General features: G+C 43.6%; 1 protein-coding gene and 1 pseudogene across 1 annotated transcript in view; one reads left to right on the top strand and one right to left on the bottom strand.

The window, feature by feature from the left end:
• Nucleotides 1–2405: 2405 nt before the first annotated feature.
• Nucleotides 2406–6205, bottom strand: LOC116739889 (annotated as a pseudogene).
• The window catches only part of LOC116739882 (cytochrome P450 3A29-like), a 74513-nt gene continuing 65669 nt past the window's right edge, over nt 5029–13872 (top strand). Inside the window, exons 1-2 of the mRNA XM_032604746.1 lie at nt 5029–5159; nt 6958–7022. The gene's annotated coding sequence lies outside the window, so the exon portion shown is untranslated. The remainder of the gene's footprint in view (nt 5160–6957; nt 7023–13872) is intronic.

Genomic DNA, 13872 nt, shown 5'->3' with positions numbered 1-13872 from the left:
CAGTAGTCATAAATACTTGAATGGATCAAAGACCTGGATTTCTACCTTTTTCGTAGCTAGAAGGCTCTCTTGCGGGTGCCTTAGGAGGGAAGAACCCTGCAGCAAGTTGCCCCCCAGCGGCCCCCGATCTGGCAGTCATCTGTAGCTGCTGTCCTGCCAATTGCAGTTATGTTGAATTCACTTAGAAATTCTACAAGTCAAAGAAATTCACTTGGGCTTCTTACAATTTCATATTCCTATCTTGCCTTATTTTTCTTTATTATCTTCAGTGAAGGGCATATTTCTAGAGATTGGTCTTATCCAGCCCATTCCCAGGACTGACCTGTTTCAATAAAAAATTTCAGGAAACATTTGTTATAAAGTGGGGAAGGTAGGCAATTGTCTTCCTTGTGTTTGTCGCTGGGAATTTAAACTGCTGGGAGAGTGAGGATGGAAGTGGGGGTGGGTGATGCAGATGTTGGGCCCTGAGAAGCAGAGGGACTTAAGAGAAGCAGTTTGGAAGAGCAGAGAGGTTCCAGTAAAAGGTCTGCCATCGCTGCCACGTGCACCACTGTCTAAGTGGCCAGAGACCAGGAAATAGGGCAGACATAAGAGCTTGCTTCATGTTTTCCCTTCCTAGTTAAAAAATGTGTTTTATTGAGAAGGTGGTATATTAGCTTTTAGAGAGACTGGGAAAAAGTGGTGGTAGAAGTCTGTATTTGCCTTCTTGAGTCCCACCTGCAGAAGCTGTTTGAGTCTTACACCATCTCCACGTCTGTGAAGAATTTGAGAAAATCCGATCTCTATCATCTAGACATTTCGCTGACTCCTGTGGAAGGGCTCAGCATGTGCTGTGAACTGGAAGAACAGAGTGAACGATAAGCAGTTTATCGTTGAGAACCAGTGTTCCCACTAGGTTTTCCCAGTCTTCAGTTCTAAGCATTCTAAAGTGTTAATGGAAAGAATGGAAAATAAGAGGTGGAAAAACCAAGAGTTTAAACAGCATGGTGGTAGCACAAATGGAGGGATGGAGTGGAATACAGGATTCAGAAATAGACCCAGCTCTATATGGAAATTTAACTTATAATAAAGATGGTATCTCAAATCACTGGTCATGCTGTTAAATTAATTAAACAAGGAGACCGTTAGAGGTGATTCTAAAGCCTTGGCAGCCTATATAAGCAAATCAAAACCTCAGCCTGTAAATGCCTCAAGGTTAAAAAAAATCGAAACCTAAGGACAACCAGTCACAAACAGCCAACTTGACTTTCCTGTATAAGGCAGCCTAAGCTATAGCCACTCAAATAATTTCCTCCCTTTGCCTTCTTGTCTTCTCTGTGAATGTCTTGCCCCTACATCCTGTGGCTGGAATGATTTTTGCTCAGATAAACTCTTAAAATTTTTACTATGCCTCAGTTTATCTTTTAACAATGCTTTTCAACAGAGATTCTCAGTGTCATCTGAAGACCACTTACATCAAAATCACCTGGGGAGCTTGTTTAAAATGTAACTGGGGGGGCTTCCCTGGTGGCGCAGTGGTTGAGAGTCCACCTAATGATGCAGGGGACACGGGTTTGTGCCCTGGTCTGGGAGGATCCCACATGCCGCGGAGCGGCTGGGCCCATGAGCCATGGCCGCTGAGCCTGCGCATCCGGAGCCTGTGCTCCGCAACGGGAGAGGCCACAACAGTGAGAGGCCAGCGTGCTGCAAAAACAAAAACAAACTATTTAAAAAACGTAGATAATGGAACTATTTTTTCCCCTTCTTTTTAAAAAAAATTTATTTTAATTTATTATTTATTTTGGCCGCACTGGGTCTTCTTTGTGGCGCGTGGGCTCTTCATTGCGGCACGCGGGCTTAGTTGTGGTCTGTGGGATCTCAGTTCCCCTACCAGGGATCGTACCCGGGCCCCCTGCATTGAGAGCTGGAGTCTTAACTGCTGGACCACTAGGGAAGTCCCTTACCCTTTCTTCTTGAACATTTTATTTTTAAATAGAAGTTAACATTTTGGTATCTTCACACGATTGGGTTTATGTTATCAAGTCTATAAGAGTGGCTGAGCTTCTGAACTTTTTATAATTGACCTGTGTGCAGGTCATTCCTTCTTATTTACCCTGTAGCAAGCAGCCTCCAGACCAGGACTTGAACCAGGCTGAAAAGGTGTTTGCTGTAAGAGAAGGGTTATCTTATCCTACGCCCTTCCTTGGAAAAGTAGGCATCAGAGCAGGCAGTGTCCTCACAACCCATGGATGAGCAAGGTCAGTTGAAGGTCTTTCAAATTTATTTGTTGCTGCCTCCCCCCCAACTTTTTTTAAAAATCTTTTTCTTCTTCTTTTTTTTTATTTTTTACCTTGAGGCCAAACCATTGTATTATTCACCATTATAGTAAATGCATATGAAGACCTCTTCTCCATGCTGACGTCAGCTTTTCTTCACATCATTTTCATGGGTTTGAGGTGAGATTTTATGGCTATTATTGTAGTTCTATGATTAGAGAGCCAGGAGAGCTGAAATCCAATAGTCCCAACTCCTGAGGAATCCCAAGGAAACAATATGTTCAAGGAAAAATAGCAAACTTTGAGCCAAAGTACAACTCTGTTAGTATCTGAGTTATACCCAGTAACCTCCATCATGGGCTCACTGGTAAAAGGTGGGCTGAAAAGTAGCTTTGGCCTCCCTTGCTTCCCACTCTCAGCGCCAGATCTGAATTGAGGACCTGTGTGCTCAGGCATGGTGGGGAGAGAGAGAGACAGAGAGCGAGAGAAGTGACTGGACCTAAGTGGAGACTCCAACCAGACATACGGATAGAAGATGAGCAGTCGGGGGCCAGGCTGGAAGGAAGGGAGCTTCATGCCTGGATGATGACCCTTTAGGGCACACTGCCCTTCATAAAATATGGACCAGAGAACTCCCTGGGCTCTGATCAACCAGCTTGGTAAACTCTTTTTCCTTGTCTGGTGTTGGGGAAATATAAAAGTATTGGTTAAGGCAAAATCATGGGGAGAAAGGCCATAAGTGTTCCTTTTCCATGTCTGCTGTCAATTTAAATCAAAACATTAAAATTTTAAAAAGTCTTTAAACTCAACTCCAACAATCCTGTTTGGGGTAGAGTTGAGGTGAACTCTGCAAAGTGGAAGAATGCAAAGCAGAGTATGAAAGGGGCTATAATAGAATTCAAATTATATGGAATTCCAGAGGAGAAAAAAATACTTCCTTTTGACTGGGGAGACTCGAGGTGGCTTCACGAAGGGCGTGGTGTTTTATGCGAGCTTGAAGGACAGCGAGAGTTTTGACAGAAATGAGCAAAATGGGATGGCTGGAATAGCATGAGAGGGACAAAAATGCACGGTGTGTTTGGTAGAATGGTCAATTTCAGAGGGACTGGAGTCAAATGGTTGGTAATTGGAGGGGCCAGGACTGGATGCCCGTTGTGCTGACTTTCTGGGTAATGTTCTCCCAGCTCTGCCATACCCTTTGCAGCCTAGGATATTATCCTGTTGCTCAGGAGGCCACATACAACTTCTTCAGCCATAAACTTGTTACATGAGGCCTTTCCCCTTTGTCTCCTTCTCCAGGTCCTTCCTGTAGAGAAGCACCTTCATAAGGATTATTGTGGCTCATGCCTTTTATGTGCTTCACACCCAGAGAACCAGCTCTAAGTCTAGCCTCTCTTCTCTCTTTACCGTGTGGCCAGCAGACCTCTCTTTCCTAAGAAAAGCACATAAGTGGGACAGTATGGGGCCTGTGTAGGTGTTCAGCTGAGACAGTCATTATAGGCATTCCTGATACAAGTAGGTAGAGAGCTGTGGAGCTCCACCCGGCAGAACCCAAGGCCGAGAGTGGGGCAGCTTTGAGGAGGACCGTGAAGCCTGTCTCCAAAGCTAGGTTCAACCCAGAGTGTGGGGTGGTGGTGGAGGAACTGGAGGAGTTTGGAAACTGGGATGCTTGAGGGTTAAGGGTCTGAGGCTCTGTGGGGTGCATGGGGGCACTCAGAGGGCATCTCTTTGGCACAGGCTGTCAGCATAGGTCACAGATTCCTATGAGCTCACCCTTCACATGAACCCCCTCCAGAAGGTCTGCAGATAGAGCTAGTTTATACCTGTTTATGTGGTCCTGTCTTTACGGGAGAGTTTATTCCCCTTTGGTAGTCTGGGCAGTCAGTGTAGGGGCCAAGAAGTTTGGGACTTGCAGATTACTTATGGAGCAATGAGAGGCTTCCCTGGCCATGGTGACAACCCAGGACAATGAGGTCTGTGCTACTCCCACCCTCTCTGTGTGGAGCCTGTCCCTGGGGTTCATCCTCTTCCTAGCACAGAGGCCCTGAAGGAGAGCTCTGCTGTCACAGCCCATGGGATAAAGCCTTCAGGTTGACCAGTTTCCTTAGAGCTCCCTTCATGTCCTTGTTCCTCAGGCAGTAGATAAAGGGATTTAGCATGGGGGTGACCACCATCTACATTACTGAAGCCAGAGAATCCTTGTCAGCTGCGTGGGAGGATGAGGGACTCAGGTAGACCCCTGTGATGGTCCCATAGAAGAGAATGACCACGGCAAGGTGGGAGCCACAGGTGGAAAAGGCCTTTGGTTTGCCCCGGGCAGATGGCACCTGTAGCACAGCAGACACAGTGTGGATGTAGGAGACGAGAATGCCAAGGAAGGGGATGAGGACCGCCAGGTCCCCCTTCCAGCAGAATCATGAGTTGGTTGAGTTGGGTGTTGGGGCAGGAGAGCTGGATCAGGGGAGCAAGGTCACAGAAGGAGTAAGGGATGACGTTGCTGGCACAGAACTCCAGCCGGGCCACGAGGAGGGTGGGTAGCAGGGAGTGGAAGTTGGCGAGGGGCCAGGAGCTCCCCAGCATCAGGGCACAGACTGGCATACTCATCACCATGGAGTAGTGCAAGGGCTGGCAGGTCGCTGTGTAGAGGTCATAAGCCATGGCCATCAGGAGGAAGTTGTCCATGTTGACAAGCAAAATTCAGAAGTAGATCTGGGCTAGGCAGCAGCCATAGGAAATGGACTGAGTCTGTGTCTGGATGTTCACCAGCATCTTGGGGACTGTGGCGGAGATGAAGCAGAAATCTACCAGGGAGAGGTCGCTGAGGAAGAAGTCCTTGGGCGTGTGGAGGTGGGAGTCTGAGCCAATGGCCAGGATGATGAGCAAGTTCCCTGCTGCCCCGACCAGGTACATGACAAGGAAGAGCCCGAAGATCAGCTCCTGCCTCTCGAGCTGGCTTGAGAGCCCTAGGAGGATGAACTCAGAAGCGCTTGTGTGTGGTTTCACCTCTCCATGGTTGGCTGGTCCTGCTAGGAGATCCAGACCAGGAGCAGACTTTAGAGAAGATGGAGGCGCCCATGCCTCCCTCCTTCCCTCATATAATCCCTCAGCTCATATCTCTGTGTTCATTTGGTAGAAACCCAAAAGAAGTCTCTCTGCCTATCAACCAGGGAGTCCTGTGGCCTCAACAGATCCCAAAGTCAGGATTTTAATGATTTTGCCACCAAAATACTACTGCACCTGAGCCCCACAAAGCCCCATGTGCCATCTCTCCAAGGAGAATCCTTGTGACATATGGCCTGGTACTCAGTGGTGGCAACAAGGGGGGTACTTAGGGTGTTATAGCCCCCCAAAATTCTATCACACTCTCATTCTTTGTTGTGATGTAAGTAAAGAGCTATAGGAATGTAATTTCCTCCTACTCCCAATAGGATTGCCACCCGAAGGCCCTTGCTATACAGAATTCTGGAACCGCAATGGCACATACATGGAACCTGAGGGTAATATTTGTAAACACCCTCCTTCCGCACAAACCTCCTTCCCCACCAGTATTTTATCTCCCATGTTCTTCCACCCACATGGAGCCCAGGGATCAAGATGCTCCGGCTGCCACTCGTCACCGACTCTGGGCCACCTTGGTCCTGGTGATGATGCTGTGGGATGGAGTTGGCCAGAGCAAACGTGGACAGAAGAGCCTGGTGACTGGGACAGCTCAGCCAACCCTCTGCTGGGGCTGACCCAGGAAGGGCCTCACCTCTGGTGGGAAAGAGTTGCCCCTGCAGATTACAAAGAGAAACTGAAGGTGTAACGTTGCCCAGAGTAACAGACTGGGCAGCAGGGCAGCATAGGGATCCCTCAAAGCTGGAGTTCGTAACAGTTCAGGGTGAGCTCAGCTGAAGTTTCACTAGATAGAAATGATGTTTCAGTGCTTCACAAGACATAGTTAGTTGGGATTTGGGTCCTATAGAATGTAAATCATCAAGAGGGAGGGGGAGAAAGAAGCAACTGGAGTTACTGTGCTGTTTGGGGGTGGGGAACAGCGGACGGGGGAAATCAGTCTGGAAAAGCTATGGGAATCGGTATGGCCCACCTGGGAACTGGGCAGGCAGTGAAAGGGGTAAACGGTCTTGGAAGGCTTTGTCTGTGCCGCCATTTTGCTTGGAGCAAAGGAGCTTACCAGCTCAATTGGGCAGCGTACAGCAGGGATGGAGATTTCAGCTCCGCAGCAGGACCCAGCTGAGCTCTTGGCCTCTGTTGAGCTATGCCTTAGTATGGAAAATAAATGGCTCGTTTTGAATGAATGTTTTACTGATGTGATTTTTTTTAAAAGAATTTGAGTATTTGGTGACCCAAAGGCAAGAATCTTTGGTAAAGGACAACCATAAGATACAAATGCAGGAGGCTAAGAGAAATCTGTTTGGTGAAAAGTAAGAATGAAGGGAAACATGTATTTAATATGGGTTAAATCCTCATTTGATCAGTACTGGTTAAAACAGCTCTAAAACTGGGTGATGTGAGAGATGAGAAAACAATGAAGGGAATGGTTCTTGTTCTTGAATGGAAAGATAGCTCCTTAGCCTAGGGAGCTGACATTGAGCACCTACTGGGTGTCATATACAGGACTAGGCGTGTGCATGTATGTGCATGTATTTAATTTAATCCTCACGACGTATATAAGGTAGGTGTTATTATTCTTATTTTACAGATGAGTAAACTGACACCTAGAGGGTTTGAATAATTTCCCCGGAAGACATCAGGATTTGATTCCAGGTTGGTCTGATTTCAAAGCAGTACTTTGATTTTCTCAAAAAGACCAAGGAAGTACTACTGGGGGCATCAGTGCAAATGGATCAGGGAATCCTGCAGTGACCAGCACAGGGGCAGGAGGAGGGGAGTGTGGAGCAGGTTGGATAGGGCAGGGACATGGTGGAAGAGGGTCGCCTGTACTAGGGAGAGAGGGCTTGTTCGTGTGGCTGCAGCATAGGTGCCGAGACTGACACGTGTGTTGCAGTGACAAAAGCTCTGTCTCTTTCTTGACGAATGTTCCTTTTGAACCAGGCTGTCTCCATCCTCTCTTTTCCTGCCCATCCTCCCACTTCCCCAGAGGTATGGGAGAAGAAAATTTCCTTGTTACTATGTCCCACTGGTTAGGAAGATAGTCTTTCCTAGTACTCCTATTTTAAGAACACCAAAGCTCAAAACGTCTAACTTCAAACAGAAAGGATCACCACCCCCATAGCATCTGGACCATTCCTGTCAGCATGCAGACATCCCCCAGATTGAAAAATCCACCCTTGACCTCACATTCCCCTCCGGCCATCAGCTCATTCGTCTACTCCCCTTTTCCGCAAAAGTCCTCAAAATGTGGTCAGTACTCATTCTCCAGTTTCCCCTTCCTGTTCTCTCACGTAGCCCCCTTTTCAGGCCTCCCCACCAGTTCCTGGAACTTCCCTCCTTAAGGCCACCATTGCTCGTCTACTCAGGCTCCATCTCCCGAAACCCAACAGAAACCCAACAAGCTGGAGCCAGCACTGCTGGTCACTTTCCCCTTCTTCTTTTTTTAAATATGTAAAGTGATTTCATTACTTATTTCTTTATTTTTTAAAAATTTATTTATATTTATTTTTATCTTTGGCTGCATTGGGTCTTCGTTGCTGCGCGCGGGCTTCCTCTAGTTGCCGCGAGCGGGGGCTACTCTTCGTTGTGGTGCGAGGGCTTCTCATTGCGGTGGCTTCTCTTGTTGTGGAGCATGGGCTCTAGATGCACTGGCTTCAGTAGTTGTGGCTCGCGGACTCAGTTGTTATGGCCTTGTGGGCTCTAGCGCGCAGGCTCAGTAGTTGTGGCGCACGGGCTTAGTTGCTCCGCGGCATGTGGGATCTTCCCTGACCAGGGCTCGAACCCGTGTCCCCTGCATTGGCAGGCAGGTTCTTAACCACTGTGCCACCAGGGAAGCCCTACAATCGTCTCTTAACCGGGCTCCCTAAAGCCTCAGCAGTCTGTTTCTACACAGCATCCAGGGTTGAATGTTAAGAAATGTAAGTCAGATCATGTTACTTCTCTGCTCAGAATCCTCCAGTGGCTTCCCGTCTCACTCAGAACGAAACCTAGAGTTCTTGCCAAATCCCACGGGGCTACGCATGACCTGGGCCTCTGCCCTCTCCCTGATCTCACCTCCTTTATTGTCCCTCACTTTTGGCAGGCCAGCCACGATGGCCTCCTCACTCTACCTGGACACATCAAGCACATTCCTACATTAGGGTCTTTGTACTTGTTATCCCACTGCCGAGAATTCTGCTCCATTATGATTTACTTCAGTTTGATTTCTGCTAAAATGTCACCTCTGTTCAGGGTTCCCCCACCAGCTATCTAAAATAGTACCCCTGAATCTGTCTTCTTTCTTATTTTTGCTTTGTTTTTATTCTCAGCACCATCTCTCTCTCTTATCATCTGTATTATCTATCTAATCATCTATTATCCATCTATCTATCTGTATATCTATCTATCTATCATCACTGTGTTTCTCTAGAATATAAGCTCATGAGAATGAGAGCAGGAACTTTATTTTTATGTATTACCATATTCCCAGTTTCTAGGACCGTGTCTGGACTATAGGAGACATCAGTGTTGTTGAACGAATGGGTAGCTGTTCTTAACGTCCCCCTTTGTGACCTCATGCCTTTGAGATTGGGTGAGACCTTAAAGATAGTCCTCGTTCACCTGATATCAACCTAGTGTCTTCCAAATGTCAATCATATTTACTTATCACCTGTATTTTTGTTTCCTTAATAGTTATTTAATTCACTAATTTTGTTAATTGAAATTCATTTATTAGAAAAGAAAGTTTGTACACCATTATAACATAAGAAAGTATCGCTTGTTGAATTTTAGCCAATACCATTACCTGCAGAGAGTTCTGAGTCTGAAACCCACGTTTACTTGGTTAAAAAAGGAGAATGCAAAGTTGTAGAGAGGAGTTAGGGAAATAGCACCAACCTGAGTGTTTTTCTGAGAGGTGGTCAGAAGGGTTGGAGGAGAAGTAGAAAGAACTCAAAAGGGAATCACTTTCTCACCAGGCTATTTGGTGCTATTTGTCTCCATCTCTGTAAACCACCTAATGCCAACTTTCAGACCCCTGTAGGTATGGGCTTCACACTGTGGGCAACACTGCACTAACCCATACATGCCTGGACTTGGACACCTGTTTGTTCAGGTTTCATTTCTGTTCCTGATCCTTGGGCAGCCAGCACATGGGTTGACTTGGTTTTCTTGCGTCATCGGCAGTTGCATCTCTCTCTTGTGACCACTGCAGCTCTGGGGTTTATGTCAGCCTGAACACTGGACCTATTTTATGAAAGCCCAAGGGGTGGAGAAAAATGCTTGTCTTTGACTTCGAGGTTCTCATGTTTAATTTTCTCCAATCATTGAGCCATAATTAACCCTTTTTAAATAATTTAGAGGGGGAAACAACAAATTAAAGGTGCTAGCAAAATATAGATAATAAAACAAAAAATGGAAACAAACCACATAGAAGAAAAATAATTAAAGCAGAAATCTGATAATTGATTATTTGAAAAACAATTGATAATATCAATTTTGATAATGAGAATGAAAATTAAAATGAAGTCAGGATTTGGAAAACATAATACAAAAGATTTATATTTAAGTTGAATATTCTTTTCAATTGTGGGCTATTACATCTTATCAAATGAAAAATAGATGGCTACTTACAAATGTATGGAATATCCCCAAAGATGCAAAAATGAATTAGAGAACATAAATATAATGATAATAGAGAAAGAAACATAAAGTTATTAAATAGTTTCTAAAGGGGCATCTGATTCCAATGTCTTCAAAATCTTCTAAGAACCAATAATTCATTCAGTAATAAAAATTTTTTAAATATAGAAAATTATAGCATATTAATAATCTGTAAACTGGATAGAGTAATAATATTTGCTTAAAGGAGCTGTTGTGAGGATTAAATGAGGAAATTCCCATAACTTGTATAGGACAGTGCATTGTACATAGTAAGCAGTTAACCAGGCTATTACAATTATTATTCCGTTCACTTTTAGAGGCAAATATTTTAAACTCAAGCTAAACAAAGACAATGAAAGGAATATTTTAGACCAATTTTGATCATAGATACAGATATAAATGCCCCAAGTAAAATATCTGCAAAGAAAATAACACATTAAAAGAATTAACTGTTAAACTCAAGGAAATCCAGTAACCTCGTTCACCATAAACAAAATATAAAAATAATGTAATTAGACCTGGATAGAGCATCCAGATAAATGTATCATTGCCTTATAGATTAAAACTCTGAAAACATTAGGAGAGTTTTTTCTTAATATAATAAGCTGTGTATTTAAAAACAAAATTCAACATCTTGTTTACTGAAGACCTAAACCTTTTCCCGCAAAAGAACAAGAAATGGATGTTCTCTGTTATTATTCCTTATATAATATTTCACTAGAAATGCTGGTGATGGTTATCTTAAAGAGATTAAAAACATAACTTTTTTACACAATATCTCTTATAACTAAAGTCTTAATAGAAATGAAGTTATTGCTAAAAATAAAGTTAGTTGAGTAAAGTTGTAGGCTATAATGTCACACAAAAATCAGTAAATTGGTTACTGATATATCAATAATAAAACCACAAAAAAAGCACTGAAAAATCCCACTAATGATAAAATAGATTATTTGGATTTTAATTTAACTTAAAAATGAAATATTTGTTCAAAGAAAGTTGTAATGGATAAAGGTATATATATGATATAAATAGATTTTAATTGAAAGGTTTAGGTATGTTTAGGTGATCATGCTTTCCAAGTAAGTATATAGATATTTTATTATTAGTAATAAATTAATAATAAATATATACAGGAGGCACTGTACTAAGTGCTTAAATACTAGCTTTTAAATTCTACCCCAGACTCAACAGGTAGGTTCTATTATCTAACTTACAGAGGTTTACAAGTTAAGTAAATGTAATAAATGTAAGAATTTTACATTAGGGACTGTACAGCAGGAAAAATAAGGTCATTTGTTCAGATATTTGTTGAAACATTATTCCTTCCTAAATTAAAAAAAAATTGGAACAACCAAATGCTCAAAATAGTAAGAGAATAGCTTTGCAGCTATGATGTATCAATGCAGTGGAATACTATACAGATATTAAAAACAAAAGAATGCTGGGCTTCCCTGGTGGCGCAGTGGTTGAGAGTCCGCCTGCCGATGCAGGGGACACGGGTTAGTGCACCTGGTCCGGGAGGATCCCGCGTGCCACGGAGCGGCTGGGCCCGTGGGCCATGGCCGCTGAGCCTGCGCGTCCCGAGCCTGTACTCCGCAACGGTAGAGGCCGCAGCAGTGAGAGGCCCGCGTACCGCAAAACAAACAAAACAAAAGAATGTGTCAATATGTGGCTATTTGTCTATGTTACAGACTTTGAAAGCAGAACATAAGATAGCATGTACATACAGATGACATCTATTTCAGAATGTACATCCGCCAACAAAAATAAGATGTTAATTTGGAGGGTAATGGGAACAGTTTGAGGTTTAATTTCCACTAGTTCTTTCCTTGCCAAGTTGCTTACATTCAACGTGATGTGAAATAGGCCATGGTGGGCAGTCACTTGCTCTGCTTCTGAACCGGTCTTAATGTCAGCAAACATTATCAATTTTATCTACCAGGGATAAGCATTAGAAGTGGGTGGAATTACTGGATAGGCCTCCATAGTCGGTAATGAGGGCAGGGACTGAGTGAGGTTGTCCAGGAATTGAATCCTGTGTGATTTTAGGAAGTTTGTGCTCTGATTTCTTCTCTATAAAGTGATGGGGTTGGAGTCCTAGCTGGTTTCCAAGGTCCCGGGCTGGTCTCTGGTCCTGCCTATCTTTGAGAAGTGGAGGAGATGCCTTTGTGCTTATATGTTTTGGGGGCATTGGGAGAGGAGTGTCTCCTCTCGTCCCTACACTGGCACTGTCCTGTCCAGTTCTTCTGATTTCTGCAACCCCACCCAAGGAATCGGCCTCCTTCTGACTTACTTCTCTTCCTAAGGAGGGGCAGACAGCTCAGAAGCAGCCTACAGCCAGAGACACAACCTCTGGCCCCATGGAAAGCAGGGCGAGGAGTGCATCTGTGCCTGGAATGCAGGGTGAGCAAGGAGGCTCCAGTCCCTGATTCTTGGGCCTCAGAGAGGTGTGTGGGCCTCACACTTGGATTATTTGCAGAGCTACTCGTGGCCTCTAGGGAGCAGTACCCAATGGGCAGTGTTGAAAATAAATGTGCAGTGATTACCTTGGGTCTGGCTGGGCCCAGTTCTCCTGGGCTCCACATCATCTCCTTAGGGTTTTTCTACTGGAAAGTTATTGCTTTAACGGTTTAATTTGTAACTTTTGTCTACAGGGGTTATCTCAATAGTTTCTTTTAATCTTCAGTCCAGGGAACTCATCTTGTTTATTCAATCAGATCAGAACTCTAATGTTCATGTTGATGGTCATTTTTTAAAAGTTGTGATTTTTTTAAGTTGAAGTATAGTTGATTTACAATGTTGTGTTAGTTTCAGGTATACAGCAAAGTGATATATATATATATATGAATAAACAATGCTATTGCTTACTTAATAGAATATAGTATAGTGTAAAATAACTCTTATGTACACTGGGAAACCAAAAAATTTGTGTGACTTGCTTTATTTTGGTGCTCTGATACCAAACATGCAGTGTAATATCGCTGAGGTATGCTTGTGTGTGTGTGTATACATATATATATATAAAAAAATATATATATATATAATAGTAGCCATCCTAATGAGTGTGAGGTGGTACCTTACTGTGGTTTTGATTTGTACTTCCTTAATGATTAGTGCTGTTGAAGATTTTTTTCATGTTTGAATAAACAAATGGCTTAGCCATTTGTATATATTTGGAGAAATGTCTATTCAAATCCTTTTCCAATTTTTAAATCAAATTTTTTTCTTTGTTGTTAAGTAGTAGGAGTTCTTTATGTATTCTGGATATTAACCCCTTATAAGATATATGATATGTAATATTTTCTCCCATTTCATAGGTTGCTTTTTCACTCTGTTAATTGTGTCCTTTGATGCACAGATATTTTTAATTTTGATGATCAAGATTATCTATTTTTTCTTTTGTTTTCTGTGCTTTTGGTGTCATATCCAAGAAATTATTCCCAAATCCAGTGTTATGAAGTCTTACCCCTATGTTTTCTTCTAAGTGTTTTATAGTTTTAGGTATTACATTTAGGGCTTTTATCCATTTTTAGTTCATTTTTTTTTTTTTTTTTTTTTCGGTACGTGGGCCTCTCACTGTTGTGGCCTCTCCCATTGCGGAGCACAGGCTCCGGACGCGCAGGCTCAGCGGCCATGGCTCACAGGCCCAGCTGCTCCGTGGCATGTGGGATCTTCCCGGACCGGGGCACGAACCCGTGTCCCCTGCATCGGCAGGCGGACTCCCAACCACTGCGCCACCAGGGAAGCCCTTTAGTTCATTTTTGTATGTGGTATAAGGTAAGGGTCCCACTTCATTCTTTTGCATGTGGATATTCACATTTCCCAGCACCATTTGTTGAAAAGACTGTTATTTCCCCACTGA

The sequence above is a fragment of the Phocoena sinus genome, chromosome 15, assembly GCF_008692025.1.
Source record: "Phocoena sinus isolate mPhoSin1 chromosome 15, mPhoSin1.pri, whole genome shotgun sequence".
In the NCBI taxonomy this organism is placed as follows: Eukaryota; Metazoa; Chordata; class Mammalia; order Artiodactyla; family Phocoenidae; genus Phocoena; species Phocoena sinus.
The sequence above is the reverse complement of the archived record's forward strand: the minus strand, read 5'-3'. Positions and strand labels throughout refer to the sequence as shown.